The 14,207-nt window shown below is 39.8% G+C and overlaps 1 non-coding gene across 1 annotated transcript; it reads right to left on the reverse strand.

The window, feature by feature from the left end:
* Nucleotides 1-13,341: 13,341 nt before the first annotated feature.
* LOC139032078 (U6 spliceosomal RNA) lies at nt 13,342-13,448 on the reverse strand. The gene has a single exon (XR_011484627.1). It is a non-coding gene; the product is annotated as a U6 spliceosomal RNA (small nuclear RNA).
* Nucleotides 13,449-14,207: the final 759 nt, after the last annotated feature.

Raw genomic sequence — 14,207 nt, forward strand, 5'->3', positions numbered from 1 at the left:
CAGGGCAAGGCAGGGGGAGAGTACCTCCTCTTCCACTTTAAATTTTACTCTGTTTTTAGGGTATTTAAGAGTCATGGAGTAAGCCAATAAGTAGCCCCCCAAAGATATCCACATTAGATCTCTGGAATCTGTGAATGTTTTCTTATTGGGGGTAAAAAATGTCTTTGCAGATGTGATTAAATTAGGAATTTTGAGAGGAGGTGTTCATCCTAGTGGGCCCTAACTGCAACCATATGGGGCTTCCTAAGTGGCACTAGTGGTAAAGAATACACCTGCCAATGCAGGAGACGCAGGAGACCCAGGTTCAGTTCCTGGGCTGGGAAGATCCCCTGGAGGAGGGCATGGCAACCCACTCCAGTATTCTTGCCTGGAGAATCCCATGGACAGTGGAGCCTGGAGGGCTACAGTCCATGGAGTCACAAAAGAGTCAGACACAAGTGACTTAGCACTCATGCACACATCCTTATAAAATAAACACAACAGAGGAGAAGAGACAGACATAGAGAGGAGAGGGGGCATGGAGACAGACTTGGATTGAATAGGCCACAAGTCCAGAGGTGCCAGGGCAGCCATCCAAAGATGGAAGGGGCAGGGATGGATGGCCCCCTAAGGTCTCGGGTCGGGGTGCAGTCATGCCGACAACTTGATTTCAGACTTCTGGCCTCCAGAACTATGACATAAGAAATTTCTCTTGTGTTCATCTACCCAGAAATGGTAATTTTTAGCAGCAGTCTCAGGAAGCTTTATGACCAATAGTCTTGCTTGTATTTTTTCACATCCCATAGAGCTTTTTATTTGCATTCAATTAGGTGAGTGTTCTTTAGCTGAAAGCACTTTCAGCTGTTGTTCCCATTGCTCTCAGACGTAAATATATAGAAATCCTGGGCCGAGACACCAAACTGAGTGGCAGTCACCAAACTCAACTTGACATCATGACTCTCTTCCGCACAAACTTGTTTTGTCTGGTTCCTTGTTCCTTTAGGAGGAGTCCTCTTGGTGGGGTTCCTCAGCCCTCATGCAGGCATGGAGATGTCGGATGGACCACTCCAACAACTGATACAAATGGTGTGTGAAGAGCCTCATGATGGTCGGAGATTGAACTCAAACTGGAAAAAAACATGGATCCACAGGCTCACATACACACAGTGTAGACAACTTGTCTGCCAGTGTTCCTAACAGATTCAAATGCATGGGGAGAGCAGGGCCAGTTTTTCTTTTTAGAGACCGTAAGATGAAATCCCATAATACACTGCTTCCCAATTGCTCTTCAGCTTCTCGAAGCAGTCTTCTTTGTCTAAAACATTCTCTTCAACAAGATGTGAAGGCTCTGTGAAAATCTGTTTTCCATTGATAATTTGTATTGCAATATATTCTTCACCTGGAAAACCAATTATCTCAGAATGCAGCAATTTTTAAATAATTTTACCTTGAGCCACTGTTTATGATGATGTAATTTTGGGTGCTGCTGAAAATTCCCAAATAAAAGACTGTATTTAAAACAACGTGATGGGATCAATGGAACAGAACAGAGAGCCCGGAAATAAAACCACACACCTATGGTCAATTAATCCTCAACAAAGGAGGCAAGAATATTCAATGGAGAAAAGACAGTCTTTTCTGCAAGTGATGTTGGGAAAGCTGGACAGTCACATATAAATCACTGAAGTTAGAACCCTCCCTCACATCATTCACAAAAATAAACTAAAAATGGCTTAAAGGCTTAAATATAAGACATGACACCACACAACTCCTAGAAGAGATCCTCAGCGAAACATTCTCTGACATAAATTGTACCAATGTTTTCTGAAGTCAGTCTCCCAAGGCAAAAAAATAAAAGCAAAAATAAACAAAAGGGGCCTAATCAAATTTACAAGCTCTTGCACAGCAAAGGAAACCATAAGCAAGAGAAAAGACAATCCACAGAATGGGAAAAAATACTAGCAAGCTATGTGATTGACAAGGGCTTAATTTCCAAAATACACAAACAGTTCATACAGCTCAATATAAAAAAAAACAAACAACCCAATCAAAACATGGGCAGAAGACCTAATAGACACTTCTTCAAAGAAGATATTCAGAGGACCAAGAGGTACATGAAAAGATTGATAATTATTAGAGAAATACAAATCAAAACTACAATGATGTATTACCTCACACCAGTCAGAGTGGCCATCATCAAAAAGTCTACAAATAAAAAAATACTAGAGAGTGTGTGGAGAAAAGGCAACCCTCCTATACTGTTGAGGGAATGTAAGTTGGTGCAGCTACTATGGAGAACAGAATGGAGGCTCTTTAAAAAACTAAAAATAGACATTTCTCCAAAGAAGACATACAGATGGCTAGCAAACACATGAAAAGATGCTCAACATCACTCATCATCAGAGAAATGCAAAGCAAAACCACAATGAGGTACCATTACATGCCAGTCAGGATGGCTGCTATCCAAAAGTCTACAAGCAATAAATGCTGGAGAGGGTGTGGAGAAAAGGGAACCCTCTTACACTGTTGGTGGGAATGCAAACTAGTACAGCCACTATGGAGAACAGGGTGGAGATTCCTTAAAAAACTGGAAATAGAACTGCCATATGACCCAGCAACCCCACTCCTGGGCATACACACTGAGGAAACCAGATCTGAAAGAGACACGTGCACCCCAATGTTCATCACAGCACTGTTTATAATAGCCAAGACATGGAAGCAACCTAGATGCCCATCAGCAGACGAATGGATGAGGAAGCTGTGGTACATATACACCATGGAATATTACTCAGCCATTAAAAAGAATTCATTTGAATCAGTTCTAATGAGATGGATGAAACTGGAGCCCATTATACAGAGTGAAGTAAGCCAGAAAGATAAACACCAATACAGTATACTAATGCATATATATGGAATTTAGGAAGATGGTAACAATAACCCTATAAGCAAAACAGAAAAAGAGACTCAGATGTACAGAACAGACTTTTGGACTCTGTGGGAGAAGGCGAGGGTGGGATGATCTGAGAGAACAGCATTGAAACAAGTATACTATCAAGGGTGAAACAGATCACCAGCCCAGGCTGGATGCATGAGACAAGTGCTCAGGGCTGGTGCACTGGGAAGACCCAGAGGGATGGGATGGGGAGGGAGGTGGGAGGGGGGATTGGGATGGGGAAATACATGTAAACCCATGGCTGATTCATGTCAATTATGGCAAAAACCACTACAATATTGTAAAGTAATTAGCCTCCAACTAAAAAAAAAAACAAACTAAAAATAGAGTTGCCATATGGCCCGGCAATCCTACTCCTGGGCATGTACCCAGGAAAAATGGAAACTCTAATTTGAAAAGATGTATGCACCCCAATGTTCACATTAGCGCTATTTAGAGTAGCCAAGATACGGAAACAACTGAAGTCTCCATTGTCCGATGAATGGATAAAGAAAATGTGGGGGACTTCCCTGGTGGTTCAGTGGTTAAGATTTCATGCTTTCACTGCAGCAGGCTCAGGTTCAATCCCTGGTCAAGGAACTAAGATCTCACATGCTATGTGGTCAAAAAAAAAAAAAGAATAAAAATGAAAATATAATATATCAACTAAAAAATCATATGGGAAAAGTAACAGATTTTTAAAAAGACATGGTGTATATTGCATATTGTCCACACACACACACACACACACACACACACACACAAATAGATTATTCAGCCATCAAAAAGAATGAAATAATGCCATCTGCAGCACATGAATGGATCTAGAGATTATCATACTAGGTGAAATAAGTTAGAGAAAGACAAGTATCATTTGATACTACTTAAAACTAAAAAAATGATACAAATGAATTTATTTACAAAACAGAAATAAACTCTCAGACATAGAAAACAAATTTATGGTTACCCAAATGGAAAGTGGGGTGGTGGAGGTAATTTAAGAGTTTGGGATTAACATATACACACAATATATAAAATAGATAAACAGCAAGGTCTTACTGTATAACACAGGGAACAATATTCAACACCTAATAATAACCTATAATGGAAAAAAAATCTGAAAAAGAATATATATATATATAAAGGATACACACATCCCTGAATCACTAGGCTGCACACTTGAAACTAGCACATCACTGTAAATCAACTATGCTTCAATGAAAAATTAAAACAACGTAATTTTGTTTCATTTTGTTTTGACTGTGCCATGCAACCTGCTGGATCTTAGTTTTCCAACCAGGGGTTGAACCTGGGCCCAGCAGTGAAAGCAGTGAAAGTGAGCCCTAACCACTGGGCCACCAGGGAATTCCCAAAGCAATGTGATTGTGTTGAGCACCAAGCCAGTGTAAACTTACTCTTCAAAATGATTAAAAAAAAAAAAAAACTGTCAGAAAAAGTTGGTTTTGAATAGGTGATAGAGTCAAGTGAAAAAGTGTAAGAGTGTAAATGTAAAAATTTCCTCTGGTTTCTGTCCTCTAGTTGCCCAGTCTGTCTCCTTACTATACTGTTTGCTTGTTCATAGGAAACAGAGGGGCAGTTTGTTTCTTATTATACTTCCAGAGATGTTCTCTGCACAAATGGCAGCATTCTACAAACACTTAAAAAGCCCTTTAATTGAATGCATTTTATTCCAACTGAATTTATCCTTTGACATAAAGAATTGTGCACACCGCAGTTTTCACACACTGGACACATTTATGTTACCAGAACTGAGTTCAAGAACATAAGTATCTGAACCTCACGGCTGCCTCAGTATCCTTTCCGGCCACTGCATCCTTCAAGATTCTACTGTTTTGATTTTTAACAGGATACTTTTGCTGTCTTCATTCTTTGTACAAATAAGGCAACCTTGGCTTTTAACAACATAGGTTACTTTTGCAGTCTGTATACCTTATATAAATCAAATTATTCAATAAGAATAATTGTGCCTAGATTCCTTCAACATTATGTTTGTGAGATTCTTCCATATTGACAGATATAATTATAATTTAGTCATTCTCACTGGTGTTTAATTGATATTCTAGTGTTACACATAGTGTGTTTTCAACTTGCTTTTGTTTTGTTTACAGTATACCTCTGAGAAATTTTTGTTATCCATATAGTGAGTGCCCTTATTCTTTCTTTGTGTATTAGTAACTAACAACTTGCTTTTTACTTGTCCCCTAACATAGACATTTAGCAATAATTCATATTTAAAATTAATACACATGGTTCAATGGTTAAGAATTAGCCTTGTAATACAAGGGACACAATTTTGATCCCTGATCTGGGAACTAAGATCCTGCATGCCACGGAGTAACTAAGCCCTGATATCACAACTACTGAGCCTGCATGCTGTGGAGATCCTGCATAATACAGTGAAGATCCCATGTGCTGCAAATAAATAAATAAAATAAAATAAAAAGAAATAGGATTGAACCAAGAAGTTTCTATAAAAAAGTAATACTTGCTTCTAGTAAAACAATGACTAATTTCATAGGACTCTCAGTCTATTAGAAAAATAATTTCTAAAAAAAAATATGTTTTAAAAATATTTTATCTTTAAAAAATATATTGACTTATAATAATAAATGCATTTGTCTTATAGAGAAACCAGATTTAGCAAATGCCCCATAGGAGGGGGCCGTGAGGGCAGAGAAGCAGGGTGAATGACCTGCATGATGGGGTACAAGTGTGTGGAAGGGGTGGTGCAGAGCCTGAAAAACAAGTTGGTCCTCCCGATCCCACGACTGAACCATTATCCGGGACCAAATCCAAGGCCATTTGCTCTGCCAGCCAAGTCTAATGGTTTTCAAGTTCTGTCATTGAAAAACTAGGAATAGAGAAATTTATTTAAGCTACTGCCAGCTAATGAATAAAAGTCAGAATTCTTCTTCTGTAGTTGGGTCATAAATATTTCAGCAAGAATATGAAGTATAATTATCCCAGGTAACACTGATAACATATTCTAATCCTTTGATATCTGTGTGGAAAACAACTGGGTAATTTAATAATGAGCTTATGCTTTAAGTGCAAAGAATTATTGTGGAATAAAATGTTCATTTCTGAATTAGGTTGTCAGTTGCTCTCAAAGTACTTGCTCTTCAAATTATTTGACAATGAATGTGTTTAAAAAAACTTTTTTAGCACACACATTAACAGCTTGATTAAAATTAACTTTTATACATAAAATAAGCCCTAGTTCAGAGTCTTTCTCTTTCCAATTCATAGAAATATGGTTTGTGGGGCTTCCCTAGTGGTACGGTGGATGAGAATTTGCCTGCCAATCCAGGGGACATGGATTTGATCCCTGGTGCAGGAAGATGCCACATGCCATGAAGCACCTAAGCCTGAGCAGTGAAACTACTGAAGCTTGCACGCCTAGAGCCTGTGCTCTGCAACAGGAGAAGCCTGCACACCCCAGGGAAGGGTAGCCCTGCTCGCTTCAGCTAGAGAAAACAGCAATGAAGACCCAGTGCAACCAAAAGTAAATAAATAAAATAAATTATAAAAAAAGAAAAATCACTTGCAATTTAATTCATTTTATCAAATAAAAATGAATTTGGAAAATACACTTTCACTCTCCCTTTGATAGAACATAGAAACATGGAGAGAAAAATCTTCCATTCCTGTCTCCTTCCTACTCATAATCCTCACATTTGTTTGGAGCAAGTGATGATGATGTAGCAAAAAGGCTGAGACCCAGGCTTCTGACTCTAAGAGAATACCTGGGTTTCAATAAACCCTTAATTCTACCCTCCAAATATGGGAGTCAAATTATCCTGGCCCTGTGAGGATAATGTGCCCCTCTTTTGAAAGTTGGGCTGTGATTTCTTTCTGCACTTAGGTAAACTCAGTAGATCTCCACAAGTAACTAAAACCCAGTAAGCTGATATGTTAACTCCATAAAGAGGCTATAATAAAATTCTATGTAAAAGCAATAATCAAATTCTTACCATCCTTCAGACTATTTCTAATCTGAGATTCTAAGTCTCCTGTTTGTTGTAGCTGCCAACTCTTCCTATGAGTGCTGAAAATCACATGAATGTGATGTGAGGTTTTGGTTGTAAACTCATCTTCAGGCAAAAATTATTTTTACTATGAATTTCTCATGAGCCCTGGATAATGGAAATGTCTTTACTGAGCAATTTCCTATTTGATTTGGTCAGACCCCAGAGAGTTTCAATGGTCCTGACCAGTTTTTATACTAATTTATTACCCTATATGCCTAGAGTTCCTGCAGCACATAGGAGGTATAAAGCCCAGGTCTTGGACTTTGATTTCTCACAAAAATATATATTTCTAACACCCAAAGTCACAGACAGAAGATAACTTGCCACATCTGCTTTCCCAGGCCAGTGGGAAGAATTTTCTGGGTCATGATTTATGGAGAGAGCTGTTCTTTAACATTTCAAAGTTTATTCAGAGGCTAAAATCCAGTTCCCCTACTCTACATGGGGAAAAGTCATCACATTTTCTCTTTTTTCTTTTTGTCATCACATTTTCTGTCTGCAACCTAGTTTCTAGAGTTTATAACTGAGCCTGAAATCCATCCAAAGTTTGGATAAAAAATAATGAGAAACAGTCAACTCAAAAGGAATATTTTAAAGGGCTTTGTTTTTAAATGTTAATTTTGAAGTGATATGTGAATTTGGGTTTGTTGGAGTGGCTCTTTCTCACTCTGTCTCCCTATAAATAACAACATGAGGTTATCTGTTACATATCATTTAAACATTCATGTTAAACATACATATTTAACATTCACATAGACAAGACCAGGGCAAATCTAGGGCGATTTGGGGCAAAATCATGATGCTCATAAATTGAGGGGCTCCTGAGCGTTGTTCGGGCAGAGATCAGGAAGCAGGACACTGTGCTGAAGGAGAAAAAATGCCTTTAGTGCCAGGAAAGTCTAGCTTCCTGTCTCCAGTGCTTACTTGCTGCGTGACTTTGGGAGCATCACTTGACCTTTCTGAGCCTGTAATTTTTCTACAAAATGAGGCTGATGGTGACCACCTTTCTGTGTTGTTGAAAGTATGAAATTAAATTACCTAAAGTATAATGGGCGCTATATTCTGCACACAATTAACTTACGTAAATTCAACAACACTTGCCTTTTTCTCCTTTGCCCTCTCTTATGTAAACATCCTGAAATACCCTTCTTATCTGTAACTTTTATCATATAAGCAAGATGTATGTTTCACATTGATACATGCATATTATGGTTAAGAGAGTATATACCTGACTATATGTACGCAGTATTTTCTGAGTGATAAGAAATTTTCAAGATTCACTTTGACCTGATGCAAATTTTACCCAACATGCTTGCTGGATATGTCAGATTGGCTTTCAGTCTGAAGTTTCTTAGTCTTAACCAGACTGGCCAAAAAGGACTGATCCATGCTTTTCAGTTCAGATCACCCAACTTTTTTTTTTTTTTTACTATTATTATTTATTTTGGTTATGTTGAGTCTTTGTTGCAGTTCGTGGGCTTCTCTAGTTGCAGCACACAGGCTTAGTTGCAGTGTGTGGGATCTTAGTTTCTCAGCCAGGGATTGAACCCAGGCCCCTTGCATTTGGAGCATAAAGGCTTATCCACTGGACCATCAGGGAAGTCCTCAGATCACCTAGGTTCTTATCACTGAGTTCCAGGTCCAAGCCCAGCCAGCAATGACGGCAAACCAGTTACTCCTAGGAGTAAAGCATCAATACAACTTCCAGACCTTACTTGCTAAATGGGGAGGGGACTCGCTTAGATGTGGCTAAATGGTCAAGAGCAGCTGGTCTGCAGCTGAGGGGACTGAGGAACATAGGAGTGGACTTGAACTTGAGAGGATGCTTGGCCCAGTGCCAGGGCATAGTAGGGGCTCAATACTTGTGGATTGAGGTGATGACTGAGGCTGGAAAGACAAACACACAGTGAATACTGTCTCTCACCATGTAAGAAGATGTCATCAAATACCACACTGAGACACAGTCACATTTATTAGGAGATTGTACTAGTTAGGATAAAGACTCTGCCACTGCAACAGGACTTCCACAAATCTGGCTGAAAGAAGATAGAAGTTTATTTCTCTCTGGTAAAACAACCATTTAGTCTACACTACCAAGACAGCACTAGTCTGAGAGATCATTCAGAATCAATCCTTCTTCCACCACTGCTTAGGACTGTGGTTCCCAAGTTGTCCCAAAGAGCCTCAGTGAGCTCAGAGGATGCGTCAACATTTTGAGAAAAACTTGGTGACCTTCCCCATATAACGTACACCACATAGACCACTAGCTCAAGATTCAAAATCTCAACATCAGGTAGCACTGATTTCCTTCTGATGACATGAGATACTGCTGAATCTAAGTTTTTGGTGGTTGCTGTAATAAAAAACAGGAACTCTGAGAAAATCAGTGTGGAACAGAGGATGGGGTAGTGGTGTCCAATCTGATTCCAGGGTTTGAGGAGCTGTGCAGTGACCTGTAGGTGTACATATTCTATCACCACATGATTGCAGTTGCTAAAGTAAAATATTTGTCTTTCAATGTATGCATATTACGTCTTACAAATGCCAGCTAAATGTTGGGAGACAATTCTCCATGAATCTCTCATGGTTTTGCATATATTGTAAGGAGAGGCAGGGACTACCTTTGATCCAGACTATCTTTTCAAGGATGCTTGTATAACTAATAGGCTTGTAAGACAGAGAAAGTTACTCTCTCTGGAACGAAGAGTGGGTCTGCTTACTGTCTAGTATAATAGACATAACATCTCCCTTTAGGGCAAAGATCAGGCAGGCTTACTACCCATTATAAAAGATTCAAGTTGCCAAAGCTTGGTAACCTAAGATTCAGGTTACCTCTCCTGTAACACAACCTGCTGGCTATGCAGGTGTCTCACTGCCCTCTGCACGTAGCTCCATGGGAACTGGGGCTCGGGAAATCAGAGCCAGCGGTGACATGCTGACTATTGCTGCCACACTCCTTGGTCTCTGACCCAAGCATCTCACATCTTCTGCCAACGTCCATGAAAGTGTGGCTGGCTAACTTGTTAGTTTACAAATAGGATAAAATCTCAGACCCTTGACAGCTCTTGAACACTAAGCGGCCAGCCCACGAGTACTTATTACTTGTGTTGTTTGGGCAAAACGACTTAAAAAAACAGAACTATTAGCTCTTTCTTTTGGCCCAGGGGCACCATAATAAAATTACTGAGACATTAAGAGTTCTGTGAACTGGAAAGTCTGGGAACTTCCGGCTGAGGGCGTTGTTCTCATCCACATGTGTAACGGTGAGATCTGTCACTTTCCAGCTGGCAGGGAGGGGATAGAAGAAAGTCCAGGGAAGAAATTTCTTTTAAAAAGTAAACCAGGCATGAGTTACACACATCTTTCCAGCTCCTGTTCCATTGGTGAACCTAGCCATAACGCCAGCTGCAATGGAGGCTGGGAGGTGGAATCTCTATACAGGTGTTCCTATGGTTGGTCTAAAATCTATGTCTATGGAAAGGGGAGGGGATGGATTTTGGCAAACAACTAGCATTCTTCACTACAGAGATATTTCCCTATGGTTATGGTTGTTAGAAATAGTCATGCAGGATGAGATTGAGATGTGTAAACAATCTTGTAATATCTTCACTGTGAGCTGGCTCTATATGGCTTTTATCTGAGAGGCATTTGCCTTGATAACCTCTGCATATTTCTTCCTTCCTTCCTTCCTTTCAGTTCAGTTCAGTTCAGTCACTCAGTTGTATCCGACTCTTTGCGACCCCATGAACCGCCGCACGCCGGGCCTCCCTGTCCATCACCAACTCCTGGAGTCTACCCAAACCTATGTCCATTGTGTCGGTGATGCCATCCAACCATCTCTTCCTCTGTCGTCCCCTTCTCTTCCCGCCTTCAATCTTTCCCAGAATCAGGGTCTTCTCAAATGAGTCAGCTCTCTGCATTAGGTGGCCAAAGTATTAGAGTTTCAGCTTCACCCTCAGTCCCTCCAATGAACTCCCAGGACTGATCTCCTTTAGGATGGACTGGTTGGATCTCCTTGCAGTCCAAGGGACTCTCAAGAGTCTTCTCCAACACCACAATTAAAAAGCATAAATTCTTCGGTGCTCAGCTTTCTTCACAGTCCGACTCTCTCATCCATACATGACCACGGGAAAAACCATAGCCTTGACTAGACGGACCTTTGTTGGCCAAGTAATGTCTCTGCTTTTTAATATGCTGTCTAGATTGGTCATAACTTTCCTTCCAAGGAGTAATCGTCTTTTAATTTCATATGAGGCTGCAATCACCATCTGTAGTGATTTTGGAGCCCCCCAAAATAATGTCTGTCACTGTTTCCACTGATTCCCCATTTATTTGCCATGAAGTGACAGGAGCAGATGCCATGATCTTAGTTGTCTGAATGTTGAGCTTTAAGCCAATTTTTTCACTCTCCTCTTTCACTTTCATCAAGAGGCTCTTTAGTTCTTCTTCACTGTCTGCCATAAAGGTGGTGTCATCTGTATATCTGAGGTTATTGATATTTCTCCTGGCAATCTTGATTCCAGCTTCTGCTTCCTCCAGCCCAGTGTTTCTCATGATGTACTCTGCATCCTTCCTTTCAGGAGCTCACTAATGATTATCTTTTCATTGGCAGACTCTGGGACGCTCTGCTTCTTGTCCTAGGTAGAAGGTCCTAGGATTGGCAACATGTAGTTCCTGGTATACAGGAAATACTCAATAAATGTGGGGGTTTTGATGAATTACCAGACTTCCCTTTAGCTCAGACAGTAAAGAATCTGCCTACAAGGCAGGAGACCTGGGTTTGATCCCTGGGTTGGGAAGATCCTCTGGAGAAGGAAATGGCAACCCCCTCCAGTATTCTTGCCTGGAGAATCCCATGGGCAGAGGAGCCTGGCAGGTTACAGTTCATGGGGTTGCAAAGAGTTGGACTTGACTAAACAACTAATACTACACTACTACTATAGTTGGGCTTGGAGCTCTTGGTGAAGGAGGAGCAGTGAGTGGGGAGGTGACACTGGACTCGCATTTACCTCACGGTGGAGGAGCCATATTTTGCACTGATTAGGCAGGGTAGATGCAAGCTTTGAAGATACACAGTTTGGGGGCCCTCTTTAAAAAAAAGAATATAAAATTAAGTATGTATCAAGAACACAAAATAAATATCTATTTAGAACAAGGAAAGAAATCCAAGAAATGTGCAAATGTAAAGAACCTGGCAAACACTATAAATGTCAAATTGAAAAAAGCAAAAGATTATTTTTATTCATTAGCCACCCAAAGTGCCCTTATAATGTTTGGGGATCATTTTTATATCTCAGTAATTCTAAAAAATACACAAAATTAATCTGAAATTAAGGTATGCATGTGTGCTCAGTCGCTCAGTCGTGTCCAACTGTTTGCTACCCCATGAGCTGTAGCCCACCAGGCTCCACTGTCCATGGAATTTTCCAGGCAAGAATACTGAAGTGGGTTGCCACTTCTTACTCCAGAGGATCTTCCTGACCCAGGGATGGAACTTGCATCTCCTGCATTGGCAGGTGGATTCTTCAACACTGCACCACTTAGGAAGCCCCAGTTAACATACATAGAAGAGCAATTTAAAATTGCTTCTTGTACTGATCTCCATAAATACATAATCAAATTATTTTTATATTATTTACATTGACTTAGTAAGGGACTTTTAATACAGCAGCATTTGTTTCTTCAGGATATTTTGCTGTGTCTGTGGTAATGTTCTGTTTGTTTTCATCAACCAAGAGAACTTGTCAGCACAAGAAGCATCAGATAGTCTAAGAGGTGATCAGATCTGATGCAGTAAGCGTGAGTCTTCACACACAGTTGTACTTGCCACTGATAATACTGCTGCAGGTATATGCCCTATAAACCTAGGAGTTGTAATCAATTCTGTTTTATGAGATTCCTATCAAGAATAAAAAATATATGATTCATTAATAATTGTGCATACTGCATCATCAAGTACATTTCTGAAGCAGCAAACTTTTAAGTAGGTTTCAACGAGAACTGCGTCTTCCACTTAAAACTGTACACATCTGATGATTGGAAGACCTTTCTGAACTTTTTGGTCCCCTATTTTCTAAATCACATTTACATCTACTTCTGGTGTGAGGTAACTTGAGACACATTCATACCACTAGTTTGCCTTTGGCTCTGCATTTTTTTTTTTTAGTTGCTCAAAGTCTCTAGATTTTATTATAGTAGATTACCCAGAAAAATCTAAATTTCTCTATGATTTCCATTCTTTTTTTTTCTATTCTATAATTCACTTTGAATGATTTCTATTGCTGTCTTTGAGTTCATTAATGTTTTTCTTTCTTTTTTTTTTCATTTATTTTTGTTAGTTGGAGGCTAATTACTTCACAACATTGCAGTGGGTTTTGTAAAAATATGGAACGCTTCACGAATTTGCGTGTCATCCTTGCACAGGGGCCATGCTAATCTTCTCTGTATCATTCCAATTTTAGTACATGTGCTGCCCAAGCAAGCACTGGCTCTGCATTTTTAAACAAATCTTTTGGCTATGTTACATGAAATGTGGGACCTTATTCCCCAACTAGGGATTGAACCCTCACCCTGTTCATTGGAACCTCAAAGTTTTAACCACTAGGCCTCCTGGGAAGTCCCTGTTATAGGCCAGATGAGTTGTCACGGTAGGATCAGTAGTATTCCTAGAATCATTTCTACACCAGGAGGCTTGGTAAGAACATAACCAAACATGGAAATGACTACAAATCACAGAAATACATGCCAGTCAATTCAAACTTCATGTATCCTCATCAAAACTTCTCTTTAGCCAGATACCAAAAATGCTACTGTCACTCAGCATTATGCAGTAGGAAAAGATTGATGGTGAGAAAGTCAGAGAGGAAAAACATAGAGGTCTTAAACCACTGCTGTTAAAATATCCTATTTTCTAAACTTTACAAAGACATGAGTCTATTGGAATATACTGTTAGGGCTGCTCCGTGGGTTTTGGATGGGCATGCACCCGTGAAGCTTAACCTCCATGAGCTTCCCCTGGCTAGAAGTTATGAGTGACCATAAAGTGCTCCATCTTAACAAACGCAATATCTTCAAAACCCAACTATCATTTTGAATCACTTTATTAATATACTTTACAGAACTTTAATATTCATCACTATATTTGATCATCAGAGCAGCCTTTAGGTTGCCAAAGCCAATATCAAATCTCTGGAAAGTAAAGTGTTTTGCTCCAGGCGAGTGAAATCTCTTGGACTCCATACAGA

Source organism: Odocoileus virginianus, chromosome 29, assembly GCF_023699985.2.
Source record: "Odocoileus virginianus isolate 20LAN1187 ecotype Illinois chromosome 29, Ovbor_1.2, whole genome shotgun sequence".
NCBI classification, from domain to species: Eukaryota; Metazoa; Chordata; class Mammalia; order Artiodactyla; family Cervidae; genus Odocoileus; species Odocoileus virginianus.